Below are 21,420 nucleotides of genomic sequence, written 5' to 3' on the forward strand. Positions count from 1 at the left end.
TATCACTGCTTTACTGTACCTGAAGGCAAATTAGTGGTGACAGTAGCAACACAGATTGCTTTTTTCTCCTAAGCTTTTTCCAGCGCTGGCCTCTCAGATATTCAATTTCAAAGTAACAGATGTGTTTTTAATTGGAGATCAAGATTATCACCACAAATTCAGATTAAAGAAATTCTTCCCAATTCCCTATTAACCCAACGAATGGCTCCATAATCTTTGGAACTAGCATTTCTCCAGACTCTACAGCCCATGGTAGTTTCTACTACCTCTTGCTCTCTGCATTAAATCCTTGATAAGAATCAATGCCGGATCTCTCAAGTCACTTAATTGTCCATTTCTCTTTTGGGGATTGCCTTCTATCCTTCTCAGACTCTTGTCCTTTGCCCTACTTTCCCTCCATATTCCCAGGACCTTCCATTCATTTTTTTCACCTTTATTATGTCTCAATCTCTAGCCCCAGCAACCTATTCCACTCTTGTTTGAGTATTTGTCAATTAACCTCACTAATCAACCCAAGTCTACAGTTGTACTCTAGCTCTATAGGAAGTGTCCTTATTGCAGAGGAAATAAAAAGAACATAAAAATACATTTCTTGATTGTGGAGCTTTACTACTAAAATATTTGTGCTCGCTGGTATTCGTTATCCAATCAAAAAATCAACCATTGGGTATTTTGTTCTGTAAAGCTTGCCTAATAGCAACACATATTTAAGTCTAGGGGAGATCCACATAAACTCTAAACTATTCTTTAAAAAAAAATTCCATTTGTAGAAAGGTCAATGTACCCAACATTCATAGTAGTTCTAACCTCAAAATGCAATATATTTTTATCTTTAAATTCTCTTAGCAATCTGTCTTCACTCAGTTACTTCTCATTACAACATCAATGGAACATAAAAATTAAGGAAGAGGAAAAAATAAAGAAAGGAAGGAAGAAAAAAGCCAACCAACTTAAGAAAACTTTACTTTTTTTGACCTCAGAAATGCATACCTTTTTGGGGATCCCAAAGTAGAATTATAAAACTTTGATTACTAACAAATATACAAAAAATAACATGATCTTTTTGATGCTTGCAGATTTAAATTAAGCCATCTGTACTTTGCTGTTTGCTAACATTTTCTTCTCTGTGTCCTAGGGGTGACTTAGTATTATTTAGACTGCTTCCACTTAACAATGTGGATGGGAAAACTCATCCAAGGACATTCATAACTTTTCTTTGGTCTTCCTTCCCACTTCTTCCTGCAGAAATCTGAATGGGGGAGCATCTTAAAGTCACAATTTAGCTTTTCCTGCTGATCTCATGTCTGTTGCCATGGAAATAATTGTAGTATTTCAGTTTTAGTCCTACAACCAAAGCACACTCCAGTGGGATCAGATTGGCAGACACAATCTGTAGGATGAAATTTCTCTTTCAACAAGTGTTTGTTATGCTTTAGGACATTTTTTCCCTCTACACTTCGTTTCTTTGTGCTTCCTCCGCTGTCGAGTTCTACAGTCTCATCTCTCTTCAATGACTTTGCCCAAGGTTCTTCAGGGCCACAAGGACCTAAAAGCATAAATATGAGCAAATCCACATATATTATTCATACTGATTTCATATCAGCTAAGGAAAAATTTCCAAATAGTTTCCTAGAACTAACAAACTTAAGTTTTATCAACATTTTTTAAAAAATCTATCAACAGCTTTGAGTTTTTAGGACCTGTTCTATAATTCTTCTAAAACCTCTATAAGTCTCCTGAAGATAAGATAGTCACTCAACCAAAAAAATGAGCAATTGTATTAGGCTACTGTTTGACTTTTTAAGCTGGAGATTGACTTTTTTTTTTTTTTAAGATTTTATTTATTTATTTGACAGACAGAAATCACAAGTAGGCAGAGAGGAGGAAGCAGACTCCCTGCTGAGCAGAGATCCCGATGTGGGGCTTGAACCAAGGACCCTGGGATCATGACCTGAGCTGAAGGCAGAGGCTTTAACCCGCTGAGCCACCCAGGCACCCCTGGAGATTGACTTTTAAACAGATCCAGAGTCTTATAATTCCTGCAGCAGCAGGTGGTGGTTGTATATCTGACTTTTTAAAAATCTTGAAAAAGTAACTTTAGAAAGAGTGGTGAATTAGTTATTAATTCTTTGTCTCTGTTTTCCCATGTATAATAGCCATTGTCCATTTATTCTCTCTTTTCTGCCACACTAAAAAAAATATTCCTGTAGAGTGATAAAGGAAAGCTTACTTTTTTATGGTTAATTTTTAAAAATATTTTATTTATTTATTTGACAGAGATCACAAGTAGGCAGAGAGGCAGGCAGGGGGCGGGGGAGCAGTCTCCCTGCCAAGCAGAGAGCCCAATGCGGGGCTCGATCCCAGGACACTGAGATCGTGACCTGAGCCGAAGGCAGAGGCCCAAACCGCTGATCCACCCAGGCGCCCCTTTATGGTTAATTTTATTCGCCAAAGCAACATCACAAAGTGGTACCCATGTATCTGAATTGGTCCTATTTGAAACCTGGCAGATAAGATGGACTTCACTGTCATGAAGTAATCAGTAATCTAGAGACAGAGGTGGTCCTTGGTAAAATTAAGTAATCATATTGCTTTGGGAAGTACTTTGGTTCCCTTCCCCTTCTAAACTCTTTCTAAATTGTTCTACCCCAGAAGAAATTATGACCTCTCCTGTCCTCTGACTACTCAGGTTTTCTGACTCTAACTCTTGATCTGAGTCACTAAGTCCTCCCTCAGTATGTTCCTTAATTCTAGACCTTTCCCTTTTCCCATGAAATCTGTCATCACTTTACCATTGGCCCTGTGTTTTCTTGTGAAATAATAGGCTAATGGGCACACCTTTAAAAATATAAGTCAGATTTTGTCACTCTATGACTGAAGACCTGTGGTGGCTTCCATCTCATGTAGAATGATGGCGAAGTCCTCCCACATGCTACACAATCTAGCCTCCATTCCTGTCTACCCTAATTGCCCACTATGCCTACCCTAAGACCTTGGCACATACCATTTTTTTTTTTTTTGACTTGAAATTCTTTCCCCCCAGGTGTCAAAATTGCTGCCCCCTTACCTCCTCCCTATCTTCATGATACCCTTCCTCACTGTGATATTAGCTCTCCAATCAACTAAAAATGGAATGTTCTGGGGCACCTGGGTGGCTCAGTCATTAAGTGTCTGCCTTCAGCTCAGGCCATGATCCCAGGGTCCTAGGATGGAGTCCTGTGTCAGGTTCCATGCTTAGCGGGAAGCTAGTTTCTCCCTCTCCCACTCCCTGTGCTTGTGTTCCCTCTCTCACTGTGTATCTCTCTCTCTCTGTCAGATGAATAAACAAAATCTCTTAAAAGAAATGGAATATTCTCTATCAGCCAAACTTGTAGTCACTATACCTCTTAAATGCTTATTTTTCTCCATAACCCTGATTGCCATATGACATATTATCTATTTATCTGTTTGTTAGTACTTGTTTGACTTTTTATTATTATTTATTTTAGTTATCTGTAGCTAGTAAATCAGCACCATTGGAGAAAGGAATTTTTTTTTCCTATGCTCTTACTTTATCATTGAATGGTAAGATAGTCACTAGTTCGTTATAGAAGCATCTACTAAGATGCCGCTACTGCAATAGGAGACTGTGAGGTCAGTGGGAGGCCCTAGGAGGGTAGCCAGTCCCAAGGTTGCTACATTTTTACCAAAGTTACTCTAGTTAGACTTGTCCTGTGTTACCAAAAGACATAGATAGGTCTACCATGCTGAGATAAAATGGCTTCAGATGTTACCTTTCCTTGGTAGCATATGTCGTGGAATGTCTTTTGTAAAATCAGTTTGTTCCTCCAGCTGATATTTTCTAGCAAAGGCACTTCTGGTATTGTGCCCGGTGACTGGAGAAGGGAACGTTTTGATTTTTTAGTCTGTAAGCACTTTGGCATCACCTACCTGAACCATTCTTTGTCATTCTTCCTGAGCCAGTACAAGTTAGGCTTTAAATGTAATCTAAAAATTGCTCTTCTAATTTTATAAACAAGATTAATAAGGGAAAGGGGGATGGGGAGTGTAAAATGTAAAAAGTAAGGACTGCTTCTGAAAGTGAATGGGGCACTGGCCAAGTTTTAGAGCAGCTTCAGCGGGGAAGGCGTGGGGCTGAAATGACTGGCCCTGAGTAGCTGCTTCCCCCTTCGGCCTGGCTGTGCATCCCGACTTCACCACAATTCATGCTACTTACTACCCACTCTCTCCTTGGTTGGGAGGCTATTTATTATTGTGCCTGTGCTATCAGAGTGATGTGAGCTGGTGGGGACTGAAGACCCAGAGGGGTCCTGCAGGACTAGCCAAGACGGTCCTTGGCTTATAGGATAGAGATCGAATGTGCATCAGGAGGAAAGGAGAGCAGAGTTTATGGAGAGAGAGGGCGCATACAGGCAGAGCATTTGGGAGACTCAGAAAGAAAGGAGAATGAGTCTCGCCTTTGCTTGGGGCCTGGGGTTTTTATTGGGAATGGTCGTCTGGTGCACATATCTTCTCAGGCATCAAAGGAACAAAGAAAACGGTTTAAGTGACTCCAAGAGTCACTTATGACCTAGAGCCAGGGATCTTGGTGAGTTAGTCGTTCTTGGAGAACCCTGCCCGGCCCCTCGTTAGATGTTTTCTACTGCACTGGAAGACTCCAAAGAAGTCATTAACTCTTTGGCCTTGTAAAGGAGTACATACATTATCTGTTCTATGAGGCATGTGTAACATGGAGGGTTAGGTCCTAATAAGAATAGAAACAGGAAAAGGAGCAAAACAAACAAACAAACAAACCCAGTTTTTCATGGTTCCCCTTTAATTTTCTTGTCTCAGTAGGGTAGAGGAATATTTCTTGATACCTTCGTTACAAGTAACAGTAGACAAAAAAGAAGACTGAAATGACTTCATGATTTTATTACATCTGACCCTCTTTACTCCTCGAGGTTATCTGTCACCAGAGGAACCACTGATCTTCTTAACAGTTACTCTGTAGCTACGAAGAAATTATTACTCTTGGAGGTTTAATGGTTCATCTAAATTGACATTAACAAAATTTTTAAATACATCAGGCTACCTCTGACTGGCTTTCAGTGACCATGCTGTTTCAGAGAGTGAGCAGTCTCAAATTAATATTTTATCCAGTAAAAGATTTAGGGACTGTGGTTCACTCTGCCTAAAATCTATTCAGCCAAACCTCCTTGGCATAGGACTCAGGTACTCCCTGCAGCTCTGCTGAATTGACTAGAAACATGATAAGGCATCTAAATTCTGCAGGTATAGCCAGCCATTCCTAGCAACCAATTTGATTTTTGACGGACAAAGAGCCCCAGGAAAGTAGATGCCTTTGTACCCGAGAAAAAAGAAATCCCAAGCAAGATAGACATGGCCTAATCAGTATGCTCTGGGTATGACAGCATGCAAGTGAGTGATCTATTTTGTTCTGAACTCTAGCTCTGTCAATGACAGTACACGATTTGCTAGAACAAATCAAATAAGTGTAATGGACTCCTGTTTTGACGTTTCAAAACAGTGAACCCTACCTCCTTGTGCAGTGCCCTGAATCTACCTTCTTAATTTGGACTTTTTCTTATAAAATGCCATTGACAGAAACGAGAACGCAAATAACAACGAATCAGGGTAGGATTGTTTTCAACGCTCTTGAACATTATGGGAGGAATAATTTCTGCCCAGATACGATCATGAGGTGGATGTAGTTCAAAAAATTACAGCCTCAGATAATGCTTTGAAGACTTGGACTCTGCCGTGGTCAAACGTCTCAGGGCTCTGTTGTTCCCATTCCTGTTACAGGTACATGTGACAGCATTGCAGCTATGAGAGGAATTTTAAAGGGGAAGTTTGAAGAAATTGACAGCTCCTCACCCCGCTCCTCTGTGCGGGAATCAGATGATGAAGTTTTTAGCTGTGACGGTGCTGACAGTGTTGATAGTGTCAATCCGTCCACTTGTAATCTTTTCACTGGTGAGTATCTGAAGCTCTATTTCAGGCTGTACTCTAAATCGTGTTGGACAGTTGGTTCCTGGAGTTCCTCTCTTTATCCACTGCCTAATATCTGCTCCAAGTTTTTTGTCCTATCAGACTTATTTGTAAAATGTGATATCATTTTGGTTAATTAAATCTCAGTATTTCTTCTGTTCTTCTCTATGGAGTGATTCTGAGAGGCAGAAATGAGTCCAATTTAAGGCAAGCAATTGAAAATGATTTCCTCTGCGTCTTCAGCTTTCTGAAATCCATCTTTTTGAAATCTGATCAGTTGAACTTTTTTGAACTTCTAATAATACTGGGTAATGAGTTATGGAATTAACAGCACTCAGTCTACAACATTTATTTCCTAGGTGAGAAAATGATGTTTGTTTTTATTTTTTTATTTTCTTTTAAAGATTTTATTTATTTATTTGACAGACAGAAATCACAAGTAGGCAGAGAGGCAGGCAAAGAGAGAGGAGGAAGCAGGCTCCCTGCAGAGCAGACAGCCTGGTGTGGGGCTCTATCCCAGGACCCTGAGATCATGACCTGAGCTGAAGGCAGAGGCTTTAGCCCACTGAGCCACCCAGGTGCCCCTGATGTTTGTTTTTAGAAGAATGCTGCTACGAAATCAAAGCCTTGAAATCCCTCAGCTTCTATCACTGTTTGAACACTGGTAAGCTTCAGACTTGAGGCCAGGTTCATGCCCTATAGTAAGTGCCACTTTCTGCACATATATACCTTCCTAAGCAGTTAATATGAACAACAATATTTGCCTTAGTATGGTAGTAGGTTCTAACTTAAAATTCTAGACTTCTAACCTGCCTTCTTTGATTTTGGAATACGTGAAAATTTCCAACATCCCTGTGTCCATTCAATCCCAGTCATTAAGGAAAGAGGGATCTCTAAATTAGTTTTAGAAGTTAATCATCCAAAGCAAAACTAAACAAGGTCAAAAAAGTCCCAGAAGATGATGGATATCAACTTCCTTTTAAAGCTCCATTCCAGAAGTAAAAGTACAAATTATCCAACAGAAAAGAGAGGTTTTATGTTTTTTTTTTTTCATAAGTTTTGTCTATATTATTCTTCTGAGACATTTATGTTTGGGGATTTTTACCAAACTTAACAAAATAACCTTTTCAAATTCACACTGACGTTCCTGCATGACCCCTGAAACTCCATCTTTAATAATCTATCCTCCACTTCCAAGAATTTGAAAGTTTGTCTGATAGTCATGAATTCTCCCTCATCCCTGTTAGAAGCATTTAAAATAAAGATAGGTATAATTTTATAGGACTGTTTAGCCTTTGTATCATTTATCTCTAAACTCATACTTCTATGAACTTGTGGGAAGTATAAAAAGTGAGGAGGAGATAAAGGAACACTTGGGAGAAGGGAGAAAGCAAGAGCTCTTTTGAGAATGGGATTCTCTAGTTACCCAGAAAGGTTATTGTGAGTCAGTGGGTCTGGGGGTGGGCTTGTTTGAGATTTATCTGTAAATAAACCTTTCACGTCCTTCCTCTGAGCGACTGTCGCCCTGTGGAGGGCACACACCTTGCTGTCACCCAGAGTGCTGAAGAATACTAAGCATCGAATGATGCTTAGACTTCTTTATTGAGTGATTAGATTAAAATTAGATCATTTTTTCCTTTTTTGTAATAGTTACCTTCCTCAACAATAAACACGGTACATATTTAAGGTGTATAATATGATACTGTTACATGTATGCATTGTGAAATGTTACATGTATGTATTATGTACTATGTTACATGTATGCATGTATGCATTGTGAAATAATCAGCACCATCAAGCTAATTAATATTCCCATTACCTCACGTAGTTAGTTTTCGTTGTTAATGGTGAACACTTGAGATCTAATGTCTTAGCAAATTTCAAGTAGGCAATACATGATTTTTACAATTTCAGACAGTTTTTAAAAGCCAGAGAGGACAAATCTACTGGCCATCTTTATCCTTACTCTATATTTAAATTCAAGACCCTCAAGAATGCTATTGAATACCCTGCATGTGTACCTTGGAAATTTTTCCTTCTCTAAGCCCCAGAACGCTGCAGGAGCTGCCTGGAATTTTTTTTACTTTTTCCCTTTAGCCACTCCTGAAAAACATCATCAGTCTAGACTCTCTTTCTTTGAGATACCACCTCACCAGGGCAGCAATTTCCACATGCATGTGTTGTTGTTTTTAAACCTTTAGTATGCTTTCAACCTGCCTGGTGTCTATGTCTCTCCTAAAGTTACAAATTGACTCTCTCCTGGAAAAATCAATTGTAGGACACTCTATGCAAGACATCTATTGATTTCTATAGCTTGTGAGTTCACGAAGTACCTATAATGTTCATTTAAACACCATCAGATCTTCCAGTTGTGGCTCAAGATGCTTTCCAGATGAAAGTGATGTTCTGGTGGCTTTGAGGGGTTTGAAAAATTATAGGTCAGGCGCTTGTTATGAGCACCTGAGCACCCCAGAAAGGGAAAAGTTTGAGGGGAGAGTGGTTTTATTTGGAAAAATAAACTATTTGGACATCTGTTCACCAGTTTTCTCATTCATCCCCATTGTGAAAGTCTGTGGAGGAGAAGGCTCCAGGAGAAGTCAGGCTGATGATGAAAGTAGCTTCAAAAGTTTCATTAACTATCTTGAGCACTGTTGCTAATGTACTCTTAGTGAATCTTCGAGGGTTTTGAGGGAAATGTTTGCTGATGAAGGGGATGGTGTGCATCATTGGACAACTTGTAATTGAATGCGTGATCAGAACACGCAGGGGAGGGTAAGAAAGAATGGGTGGAAAATGTGACCTATGGATGGTTTCCTGCTATTGTGAGATTCTTAGTTTAATCATCAATATAAAGCTTACTGGTATTTCATAAAATTGGGCAAGTGAAGGAAGAAAACCCATTTTAATTTCTTTTGAGAGGATCCGACACAATGTAATGGAATAAGATAAAAACAACAGTAAGGAATCAACGTCATTTTGAATTCAAAGAATGTTAGGTCTAGTAGGACCTTTGAGAACATCTAGACTATTTCTTATTTATACAGATGTGGAGATTGAGGCCCAGTGAGAGTAACTAGAGAAGAATCCACATGTCAGCTATTGGCAGAGGACTTTATTGTAGAATCTTAGGATCTACCTTTCTGTGAGACTGATGCTGCTGCTCTCTGGTGGGTCTGTTCTATCACTGAATACTAAGTCGGACCCAAATCACCAAGAGAGAGAGATTGGTTTAGCTTTTGTGCCAGCTCCTCTTAGAAATGGAATGAGTCTTTTGGTGAAAGGGCAATTGGCATTTCATTTCTTGTCTTTTTTTTTTTTTCCCTTTTCAGTTGGTTTCTAGTGAAAGTGCTAGTATCTCTTGGCTGTAATATAGTGTCATTGACAAGTTTTATGAATAAATTCAGTGAGCGAAAGAAATAGTGGACAGAGAATTCAATTTGAGTGGGAATGAGCACTTTCCCTTCCCTTTTCTGTAAGTAAGTGACAGGGCAGACTGTTGAGACTTCCCTTGTATGTCACTGACATTGATGGAAATATCTTAGAGCAAACATGTTGTTTTACATTTCCGTGAAGGAAATTGGTTTGTCTTGGTGACATAATGCTACTTGTGATAATGTGAAAATGCAACAATGAAAAGAAGATGAGATGAAGTATGCAGTGTGCATCTTTAACAGCAGCTAGCAAATAGAGGGTTATTTCATTTACCTTAAAAGTAAAACCTTTGTACACTCCACTTTTGCCAGAGGGGTGATGGGCAGTCTGGACTCCCTAGGAACAACAACAAAAAAAAGATAATGATATCTTTCCATCCCTTGAACTCCAGGACCCTACATTACTTGTTCAATAATTCAAGACTTCAGAAACCCACTTACCTTGCATTTCGATTAGACTCACTTAGTCACAGCTTCTGGCTGAATGCAGTAATTATATTCCATTTTGCTGCCTAGGTACAGAATTGGCTTTTATATTTGCTTGTTTGTTTTAAGCCCTGAAAAACTTAAATTTGGCTTTAAACTTAAAAGCACAATTGGTCTGAATTTCAAATACGTTTTTATATATCACTGTCAGTGAATCTAGAAAAAACAATGCTTACTGCTTGTGGTTTTAACTCTCAGTTAACAACCATGAAAAAACAGAATGTAAAGGTAATTCCTTGTGGGGTTAGTGGTACTATTTCTCACAGTATAGAAGTGATAAAGCCCTAGGATGGGATCCAAAATATATCGTAGCAAATCTTCCAATTTTCCACATCCATTATTTAATCAGGATGTCTATAGATAGAATTGATGGGGTAGCTGTATTTCATAAGAGTATAATAATTAGAGTTGCTATTAAATTTTGAAGATACTATCTTCACATTAGTGATCAGAATATTTTCATCTGTTGATGTAATTTCTTTACAAATATTTCATAGAGTATTTTCATGTTTTATAAACCTCTTGATAAGAATCACATCCTTATTTGGGGGTAACCTAGGAATAGTCACAGGCAATAGATGATTGCCTAACTGCAAAATATCATGACTTCAAAAATGGATCCAAGTGAAATTGAGGTGATTCAAATTCTACTAACTGTTTCAAAGCCCCATAATCTTTTGGCTTTGGTTTGAATACCAAAGGTTGACTGGCTTTATGCTTGTTTATGATGGTGATGATGAAATCATTGTGCCTGAAGCAAATGGTCCTTGTGTTTCTCAGAAGATTTTAAAATTCATCATGCAGATTAGGCAATATGATGCTTTCTGACAGCTCGAGGGAAGTATATTTGTGTGCATGTGAATACAGAATAGAATTAAATCTGGTCTTACTTAAAAAAAAAAAAAAAAAAAAGAAAAGCCAGTTGGTGCTATTTCTGAATTGGCTGTGATATTTAACCATTTCACTCTGGAAAGTACATGTTTGTACTCTGAAAATGTTCCTTTTTTTTGTCTGAGGCATTTGGGAGTAAACTGGGAATGTTTTAGGGCCACAGAATTGTTGTAGCATATGTCTTATATGTTCAGCTACAGTGATCTGGCATGAAATAGAATTGTTATATATCTCAAGTTTACTGACAGTGGGATTAAGGTTAAGAGTATAGTTTTTACATGTAATGAAGAATGAGCAATCATAATAAGTATAGCAGAAGACAAATATTTGATTTTCAAAGGTCAACACAAAAAACTAGAAAAGCATTTTAAAAGTAATAAATATTTAATGTTTAAGTAGAAAAGTATTGTGAATTAAAATTGAAATGGAAGCTCAGTTTGTTGTATTTGGTTTTATCTTATCTCAGAAATATAATAATAGAAGAGTAATAAAGATTGACTTACGTAATTTAGAATTCTAGGACTTTGAAAGAAATGTTATGAAACTTGATTTACATAATGAACTATTAAATCACTTTAAGATTCTTAATGGATAGCTGCAGTGGTCTTAATTAGCGTGACCAAAAAAGCAAACTCTATTAAAACAATTTACAAAGCAACATGAAAGCTAGGGAAGATTGCTAGACAGAGTGCTAAAAGCACTAGATATTTCTGGATGAAATGCAACATTGAGTCCCATTAGTTGTGGTATTGTGAAGACCTGAATTGCATGTAAGGCAACACATTTTTACACAATGATTGCATGATCATGGTAATGGATATATCTTTTTAAGATTAAAAATGTAAATATCTTATTAATAAAATTGTTTTTAAATATTCACAAAGAATACTTAATATATTTCATCTTAAAATTCCTCTAATGGTTACAATGTCTACATTTGAAAAAACATGTATACTTTAAATCTTAACAATGCTAGGGTGTGCAATACTTAATTCCATCCCTGAGAAACTTGGTTTGGAAGAAATGATGACTATTAATTTTAAATATGGTTAATTTTTCTAATATAGCTATCCTATTTCACAATTTCTCCAAAGATTTTATCCACTGTTTTCTTGTTATGTCAGATCTGACTTTCTGCTGTTTGCTGTTTCTATGACAACTGCCATTTTAGCTTGGAGAAAGTAGTACCTATTTTAAATATCTCTCTCTATATTTTCAGATACATACACACATACACACATTTTAAGAATTTTTTACTTACATGGGGAGCCTGGGTGGCTCAGTGGGTTAAAGCCTCTCCCTTCGGCTCAGATCCTGATCTCAGGGTCTTGGGATCGAGCCCCAGATCAGGCTCTCTGCTCAGCAGAGAGCCTGCTTCCTCCTCTCTCTGCCTGCCTCTCTACCTACTTGTAATCTCTCTCTGTCAAATAAATAAATAAATAAATAAATAAATAAATAAATCTTTTAAAAAGAAAGAATTTTTTACTTACCAAAATAATGATCATTAGGCTGACAGTTATCATGGTTATTAATCAATACTAAAATTAAATGTTATGCTAATTAGATCATGGCTACATTAGGACATATATATTTTACATTTGTCCTAGATTTTTTTAAAAATATGCATAAAGCTAGAGAGGCTGGAAAAGAAAATCTAAGTAAACTTAAGTAATTTATGGGCACTAATAAAGAAGCATATATACTTAAGAATTCCCCTGACGTAATAAAAGTTTTGATGAAAAATTAAAAAATGAATGGAATCCAAAAAGGATAAATGCAGCTTAAATAAATACTGTTATATTTCAAATAACTTTTTTCTTTTGGCATTCACTAGCTTTTAGCCCGAATATGAAAAATGGTTGAAATTAATCATTATAACTATTTAAACTCCTTGAGGATAAGAGCTGCATCCCATATTTGCCCCACATTACTTAATGGTAATAATCACAACAAGCTTTATTGAACATATATAATTTGCCAGGCATTGTACTAGATGTTTAAACAAATTATTTTATTTCATTCTGATGTTAGGTCTTAAATAAATTTATTTTCAATTGCCATGTTCACGTCTTTTTTTGAAAAAGGAAATGCTTAATTGATTAAATGATTTGTCATTTTAAACATGACGTGAGACACTGAAATAAGTTAACTAATTTTAGAGAAATTAAGAATTTTGGATACAATTGGGGTGAACTTCAACAGGTGCAAACTCATAGGAAAAGACATATTTCTATCAAATGTTCATAAAATTTCCAATTTATGCACACAATTTTGCCAGTGTAAGTGAAATCCCTCTCCAACCTCTCTACATAGCTTTACCAACCTTTAAACTTATTCATTAAATCAGAATATTCTAAGATTAGAACATTGAAATACTTTGAATCAATATGTTTAACATTTACTTCTCACTTTCAAAAGCTGAATGTAGGGATGCCTGGATCTCCGGGTCCTGGGATCAAGCCCCACATCGGGCTCTCTGCTCAGCATGGAGCCTGATTCCCCCAATCTCTCTGCCTGCTTCTCTGCCTACCTGTGATATCTCTCTCCCTGTCAAATATATAAATAAAATCTTTTTTTAAAAAAAAGCTGAATGTATAAAAATTTTAGCTTTAACAATGGTTTTTGCAGTATTTATTCTTATGGTGAAAAATTATGCAGAACCTATATACCACACAATTGGTTAAATAATCTGTGGAAAACCCATATAGTCAATTACTATGTGGCCAATAAAAACAGTTGAATGAATGTATCTTTTAACATAAAAATATATTCACATTAATAAAGAAGTTTGCAAAATTATATTTTCCTCCCATTTATAAAACCTCCATTACATTTCTGCTCCTATTTATAAAACCTCTTAAATCTGTATGAGATATGTATAAAATAAGATCTAGAGGTAAAAAGAGAAATATTTTCTGTAGAAATATGGAAAACCTTAGGAGACATTTTCTCTGGATATTAAAATTATGGATAGTAAGTTTTGTTATTTACTTATTTCTCAATTTTCACAATATATATTTTCTCAATTTATTTTCATACATTTTTAGCTTAATAAGGCTTGTGTTCATTCATTATGATAGTTTTCTAGATTTTTCACTAATATGATTATTACTGTCATGACATGCTTGTAGATAAATCTTAGAATAAATCCTTAAAAATGGAAATCATAGTTCAAAGAATATAATTTTAATTGCCCTCCAGAAAACTTTGCCAATTTATATGCCTATTTTAAGTAATTGAGTGCCTATTGCCCCAACATCTTGCCAATTGGGCCCACATACACCTGTTGGCCAATCTGGTAGGTAAAAACTGATTCTACTGGTGTTTTAACTTGAATTTCTCTGAATACTGGAAGCCGACTATTTATATATTTATTTATTTGCTTTTTTTTCTGTGTATATAAATGTTCTATTATTTTATTATGGTCATGATTTCTCTTTCATTGTTTTATAATAGTAAGGATTATTTGATTAACACATATGCAATAATGTCTTTCCTATTTTGCCATTTGTCTTTTCACTCTATGTTTGCATAGAAATATGTTTATGTGGTCAAATATATCACAGATTTGGCTTTTAGAAAATACTTAGGTGGAACTTCTCTGCTCCCAAGATTAATTGTATACAAATAATTTCTTCTAGAACTTTTGTAACTTTCTATTATATATTTAAATCTTCAGACCAGTTGAAAATTGTTGGCATATTGTGTGAAATAGCTAATTTTCCAGTTTTCCAAAAATCATATACTGAATAACATGGTTTCTATTAATATGAAAGTGTATTCTTTTCTTGAACCAGATGCTTAAATACAATAGGACTAGTGTCTGTGGTCTCCTTTCTGTTTCATGATCTGGATGGTTATTCCAAAACCAATAATAGTGTTATGTTATGACTCTATATTAAGTTTTACTATCTCACATAAGAGTTCACAATTTTCCTTAACTAGACAGAAACACCACATACTACCATACTCTTTAAAGGCTCTATAAGCTATTTCACATGAACATTATTTGAATTTTAAAAGAATATTGTCAAGTTACCAAACAAACCATTGCTATGTCATGGAAACTGCATTAAATTTATTGGTTAATTTGGTTCACAAGGAAGCTTGGTGTCTTTGCCATATTGCTTTTCTATTTTAGGAATGCCAGATATCAGGGTGCCTGGGTGGCTCAGTGGGTTAAAGCCTCTGCCTTCAGCTCAGGTCATGATCCCAGGGTCCTGGGATCCAGCCCGCAATTGAGCTCTCTGCTTGGCAGGGAGCCCGCTTCCACCTCTCTCTCTCTCTGCCTGCCTCTCTGCTACTTGTGTTCTCTGCCTGTCAAATAAATAATAAATAAAATCTTAAAAAAAAAAAAAGGAATGCCAGATATCCTTTCATATTTATTTTGCCTACATTAGAGTTTTGTGCTTTTCTTCTTGCTGTGCATTTTCTGTGCCGAATCCCCAAAGTTTTTTGACCCTATTATGAATGAGACTTTTTATATATGTTTTAACAGATTATTTTTGTTACTAAAAAGACATTTTTTTTTAATGGAAATGTTCCCAGGTTATATCTTTATTTAGCCATAGGATATTCTTTATCCTATATGAAGGAGGTATGCTTCCATTAAGAGTTTTTAATTAATAAGCACTATGAAGTTACATCATATTCCTCATTAGTTCATATCAAAACAATCGCATTTTTTCTATGACCTGTTAATATTATAAACTGAAAAAAATTTTTCCAAATATAAAACTATTATTACCTTTGACTCTTTTACATAATAAGGTAACTTAATCTCACATGAGGAAGGGCACCTGCATGGCTCAGTTGGTTAAGTGTCTGCCTTCTGCTCAGGTCATGATCCCAGGGCTCTGGAATCCAGTCCTGCATCAGGCTCCCTGCTCAGCAGGTAGTCTGCTTCTCCCTCTACCCTTCTTCCCTGCTCATGAATGTGCACACTTGTTCTCTCTCTCTCTTGTAAAAATAAAAATAAATAAAGTCTTTAATCCCACATGAGGATCAAATTTAGTCTGGCAATGTATATACAATAAAGAACCCTTAGAAATGGTCAAGGTTAATTTAAAATTCACGTTAAAATGTGTTTCATTAAGAAAGAACAAAGCTGAAGGCAACACTCTTCCTGACTTCAAACTATATTATAAAACTGTAGTAATTAAAGCAAAATGGTACTGACATAAAAACAGATACATGGATCAGTGAAACAGAATGGAGACCCCAACATAAACTCATGCATATATAGCCAACCAATGATTCACAAGGGAGCCAAAATATGCAGTTGAGAAAAGTTAGTCTCTTTAATCAATGGTGTTTTAAAAACTGGATATTCACATATGAAAGAGAAAAACTGGATTCCTATCATATGCCATTCACAAAAATTTCATTTCAATTTTGAATGCCTTTGAATCACTATCTCATTTAGTCCCCACAAGGCAATCTATGAAATGAGTGAAGGTGGTGATCTTGGTGGAATTTCCATGTTATGGATGAGGAAACTGAGAAGAAGTGGCATAAACATGCCTAAATTCACACAGTTTGTACATGCTGCCCCTGGAATTAAAACAAGCTCAAATGCCAGAGACAGTATTGTTAACCACTACACTCTGATGTATGTTCTAAAATCCATAAAAAAAAAAAATAACAATCATTTTGTTTCCATACCATGTAATAGATACTTTGTTTCAATATCCTCAATTTTTGAAGAACTTTCTACATTAAAGACAAGTGGTTCTTCAGTCCTTCTTTACATTAATACTCGTGAAAATAAAATGAAATACAACAGAAAGTGATAGAAATTGAGATTCTGGTCAAGTTTAACCCACCTATGCTGATTGCCACAAAAATTAGCTTTGTTAAATGCTGAACCTCTGGTGTTCCTGCCCCTGGTACCTCTAAGACTGAAGGGGTATAAATTCTTCCCATATACCAAGAGTCTATTAAGATTCTGTTCCTAAGAGAATCAATGGCGATCACTGTGTGTAGAAGACTATGCTGGAGAGTAGGCAGAGTAAAAGCGTGCTCTTGCCCTGGGGAATATTCTCACTAGATGAATAAATGAGACTAATAGACATGAAACCATCCTGAGAAATACCATTTTTATCTGAAAATTATGTAGAATGGAGAAAGATCAACTCTGATCTCTAGGAAACTTTGACCTAGAAGAATATGCATCACTGAATGGAAACATGCTTTGGGGAAGGTGGGGGTTGTTTTAAGTTCTTCAAACAAAATTACTTATTGGCAAGTGAGATCTGACTCTTTGTTCTAGGTACTCAAAGCAAACAAACTGCTAACCACCTTTAGGTTTCTAAGGATTTCTATTCTGTGAAGCAAAACCCATTAATTTCTATTTTCCACTTGATTGAGGAGTAGTAAAAAGAGTACATATATTGATTGCTGTGCAAGATGGAGAAGCTAGAAACAATAGTGTTCAGCACAAGTAAACAGATATGGTAGTGGACTGGCCCTCCGTTACCTTTTCTGCAAATGGGTTAAAGGATAAATCATTCACTTATATTATTAAAAAAATTCTCTCTTGAATTGTTGAAGTAGGATAAAAGCGGATGAAACTGCTCTGTTTAACATCCCACATATTATAGCTGAAGATTAACTTTAAATACATTTTTGTTTCTTTGTGGCCAATTTTTGTTTTGATAGCCCCCATCTGGCATTGATCTGGATTCCTTTTGTAGTCTGATTACCAAGCATGAATCAAAGAAATCAACCGGCTCCTCTGTCTTAAGAGGCTGGGGGAAATTACCTTTTAGATTCCTTTTTTTCCCTGTATTTAAATTCCTTATTTAAGATAAAAGAGAAAGAGAAAGAGAATTCATTCACTATTATGTCAACCAAGACCTGTCAACATCACCATGTTCATTTAATTTCTTTTACTGGTAACATATCCATTCTTTGATTTCTTTTTTTTTTTTTAAACTAGTAATATTGGGCATTTGTCCTCGAACTTCTTTAAGATATTCAGTTAATGGTCATAGTTATGTTAGTCAAGACTTTTTATTACAAGGGAAAAAGCCCTCTATAACCTAGTTTAAACCAAAAAGAGACCTCTTAGTTCATGTAATCAAGAAAGACGGGGGTGAGGTCACATTGGGCAGAATGGATCTGGGCTCATGTGGCAAACTCAGTGCTCTCCCCACCCCATGACTTGGTTCTCTTCTCATTATGAGAAGGCCTCATTTTCTCTGACTGATATGGGATTATGGGTTTCCCTAATCTGTGGAAGATAGCTGCCTGCACATAGACATAGATGTCTTTCTAGCACTATGTTCTTGAAGGCAAGGAAAAAAGTCTCTTTTCCTGGCTCCAGCAACTTAGATGATGAAATATCTTTTCTTTGTGAGAATTATCTCGGTGTGTCAACTGTGTGCTCATTTGTTCTCAGTCTGCCCTTCCTCTGAAAATTGTACCTTGTCCATTGATTTCCAGATGGATTCAACAGAGGAGATGCACTGGTGGGACAATAGAGGGCAGGATGAAAGGATAAACCAGTGTATTTCCCTGCACTCATCCATGCCTCAGCTGATAACTTCCAGTGGCCACTGCATCTCTACCATACTTCCAGCCTTTGTTGTAATGACCCTGCTTTTGTGGTCACAGACTCCATGGAGCAGCCTTTCCTCATATCTAGCTCCCACGAGGTAGCACTAGGTTTTGAGTTCTGGTGACGTCCATTCTTCTTTGTGCCTCCAGCTGAAGGAGTGTTAGCTGTTTCTTACTATTCTCCGAGTTCCTTTGTTTTCTGTTTTGTCTGGCATCTCAACTCTTAGAAAATTATTATAACCAGTTCACCATCTGAAATTCCTTCCATTGAACCATCTAGCATTGCCTGTTTTCTGAACTGGACCCTGCCTGATAACTCTAGCCTGGGTCACATGCCCTTCACTGAACCAATCACTGTGGCCAAGGAATGAGGTTTTTTGTTTGGCTAGATCTTATTCATTTATCCACTCTTGTGGTAATAAGAAAGGAGATGTAGAGTATGTTAAGAGAGAAAAAAAATGGAAGAAAGAAAAATATGTTGGGCCACCAATAATAATGGCTATCATACTAGTAATTCATTTTGATACCATAGTGAATAAACATGAAGATCTAAATCACTTTTGTTTAAACAGCACTATACAAATAAATTGTGAATAGTGGAAATATGTCAATTGTTTTTTAAATTTATAAATAGTCTATCAAAATTCTGCTCTTTTGCTTATAAAATAATAAAAATAAATATAAAATAAATGAGAAAAATATGGGAAAGGAAAACAAGGTAAAAACAAGATTAGTTAGTCAAGATTACCCTTTTTAAAATTAATTAAGAGACCTAATATGTTAAAGGTCTGCTATTAGTCACCTGTTGTTTTATTTATTTATTATTATTATAATTTTTTAAAATTTCGTTTATTTATTTGACAGAGAGATAGCGAGAGCATGAACACCAGCAAGGAGAGTAGAAGAAAGAGAAACCGGCTTCCTGCTGAGCAGGGAGTCCGATGTGGGGCTTGATCCCAGGAATACTGTGATCATGACCTGAGGCAGGTCACTTAATGACTGAGCCACCTAGGCATCCCTCACATGTTGTTTTAAATGCCTTATTTATCTTTCCTGAAAAATATGAAATCAGAGTCTATATGCCCATTTAACAGATGAAGAAACTGATGTTAAGTAAATTGCCCAAAGTCATAAAGTAAGATGAGAGCATCAGCAAGATGTTAATGTCTGTGTTTTTGATCCTCGAGAGCCTAAGCACTTTATATTACATTATTATGCCACTTATATTTCTCCCTTCAGCTGTATTGAATCAGCATTTCCTTACTCATATTTTTTTAAAAAATCTTCATTCAGGGTTCATTCATATTCACCTTCTGGTAAAGTCACTATTATATTCATCTATCAAGAGTTCAACAACAGACTTCTATAACCAAATTCCCTCAGATAATATCCAGAATGAATCCCTCTTTCCTTTATCCATACTTCATACTCAACATTGGCACAATGTGTAGCAACACGGTGTTACAAGCGGACCAATTTGTGACCAAGTTAATTACATAATCGTTACACCCCAATTCTGCCTGCCACAACATGCAATGTTTCTGAAATCTGAGGAAAGAACATCAGCATTTATGAAATAGTAGGCGCTGGACACTTCCACCAGGGGCATATTTGTAAGCCTCCTTATATCTTATTGCGGCAGAGAAGATCGGAACATACTTTATAACACAATGTCTCTGATTTGTTCCTCATTGTTCTTCAAGGGAATGCCAGTTGTCAGGGCAGCCCAGCAACTATTCAACTATTTATTTGGGTGTTCCTCCCCTGTGGGACAGTTACTGTGTGGTTTCCATGAGGAACAATGCCCACTATAAAAATTAAAGCAGATACCACAGGCTGCTTTGACAACTAAAAGTTGAGTGAACACATTCTGTAAAGTTCTTCCTCTTTTCTTCCTGTCCATGGATATTGCTTTTTCTTTTTTTAGGTTTGGTTTCTATTTTCTGCCGTACACTGAAAGTACACTGACTAACATAGGCTGCAGTTTAGCTGAGTTCCTGGGACCATCTGTAAGAATTTATGCATTTCCTGGGAACCTGATCGATTCTAGCAGCAATCCTCTATTTTCTCTCTGAGATTAAGGAGACCTGCAATCAATTTTATATTTAAAAGTTGGTTTCTGCTTGAGAAAATTGGGGGCCCAATGTCCAAAAACCATTCTGTGCTTCAAAATGGAATCTCTGAATAATTCTCTTTCAACAGACACACATGCATTTTTATGTGAAGTCATACATATTGTTTCACAAAATTTACTTAATTTCCTCCCACCCTCCCTTCTTCCTCTCTATCTCTTTCTTTCTGCATACTATTCCACAGCACAAGTTTACTCAATATAGTCCTCCCTTTTCCTGCCAGTTGTTTTTTAAGTTGTTCTCATTTTTTTTATATTAAAACCTATGTTGCTCTAAATATTCATGTACCTAGTGTATGTTCAATTTTATACATTGTTCTATCGATTACTGTTGAATTATTTTCATGATATTTTCTGGTTCTAAGATAATCCACAAATAATTTAACTAAAATATAATCTTATTTTGAGCTCCCTCCCTCTCTCTCTCTTTTTCTTACCCATTTCCTTCCCTCTCTCCTTCCTCCCTCTCTTCTTTTCTTTCTTTTTATTTTGCTTGGTTTTTCCCTTTCCCTTTTCTTTCTTTCTTTCTTTTTTTTTTTTTTTTTGTAAAGATTTTATTAATTTATTTGACACAGAGAGACACAGAGAGAGAGGGAACACAAGCAGGTGGAGTGGGAGAGGGAGAAGCAGGCTCCCACTAAGCAGGAGCCTAATGCAGGAGACTCAATCCCAGGACCCTGGGATCATGACCTAAGCCAAAGGCAGATGCTTAACTGACTGAGCCACCCAGGCACCCTGGTTTTTCCTTTTTCTTCCTCTGCATTCTTCATCTATATTTCTAACTCCTGTAGGTAACTCTTACTGTCCTAGTTTATATCCTTTCATTTTTTTCAGTATCAAATAATCATAAAGATATTGTCACAAAAGATTTTTTTTTTTGTCAAAAGTGGATCATCTTATATACATTTTTCTTCATCCTGACTCTTT

At 36.4% G+C, this 21,420-nt stretch overlaps 1 protein-coding gene across 5 annotated transcripts in view; it reads left to right on the forward strand.

The window, feature by feature from the left end:
* CSRNP3 (cysteine and serine rich nuclear protein 3) overlaps positions 1-21,420 on the forward strand; it is a 205,385-nt gene that overhangs the window by 19,683 nt on the left and 164,282 nt on the right. For all 5 annotated transcript variants that reach the window (XM_032355830.1, XM_032355829.1, XM_032355832.1 and 2 more), the window contains one exon: positions 5,809-5,979. The gene's annotated coding sequence lies outside the window, so the exon portion shown is untranslated. The remainder of the gene's footprint in view (positions 1-5,808; positions 5,980-21,420) is intronic.

Source organism: Mustela erminea, chromosome 8, assembly GCF_009829155.1.
Source record: "Mustela erminea isolate mMusErm1 chromosome 8, mMusErm1.Pri, whole genome shotgun sequence".
Lineage (NCBI taxonomy): Eukaryota > Metazoa > Chordata > Mammalia > Carnivora > Mustelidae > Mustela > Mustela erminea.